Source organism: Paramormyrops kingsleyae, chromosome 2 (assembly GCF_048594095.1).
Source record: "Paramormyrops kingsleyae isolate MSU_618 chromosome 2, PKINGS_0.4, whole genome shotgun sequence".
Classification (NCBI taxonomy): domain Eukaryota; kingdom Metazoa; phylum Chordata; class Actinopteri; order Osteoglossiformes; family Mormyridae; genus Paramormyrops; species Paramormyrops kingsleyae.
The window spans coordinates 20316386-20316954 of NC_132798.1; positions in this window are offsets into that span (position 1 = coordinate 20316386).

The following is a 569-nucleotide window of genomic DNA, read 5'->3' on the forward strand; positions in this document are numbered from 1 at the left end:
CTCATTGATGTGAAAGAGGGGGGGGGGACAGTGAACAGGAAGGAAACGGCAACCTTAATAGGAGCTCCACTGCAGCCCCTCCCCCTTCGACCAACGGAGCGATTGCATTATTAAGGTGAGGGCAGGTGAGTTTTCAAACGGAGACGTTTGTTAGAGAAATGGGTCAGTAGAGCTACATGCTGTCCATGGAAGAGGTGACGGAGTACGGCGACAAGTGTGCCCACGTGACAACTTTTGTGGCAGCTTGTTTGTAAACACGCGCCATACTAACTGCATTGTCGTAGAGGACTAGGACAGCGCATAGGATGGGTTAAGGTGCACCGGTAAGCTAGATGTCCGGGGAATGCTGCATTAGTACACGTAGGAAAAGTACTTCCCGAATTTCGGCAGGTAGAATTCGAGCCGCACAATTAAGTCAAAATATAATAATATAATAATTATAAATTTGAAATACTTATGAAGGCATCCTAAAGGTAAATGTTTTACGTGACGAGAAAGAAGTTTATGTATTTATGGTGGCTGACAGCAGGAGGTAATTGCAAAAAAATTGTTAGGGCTGTGTCAAAGAA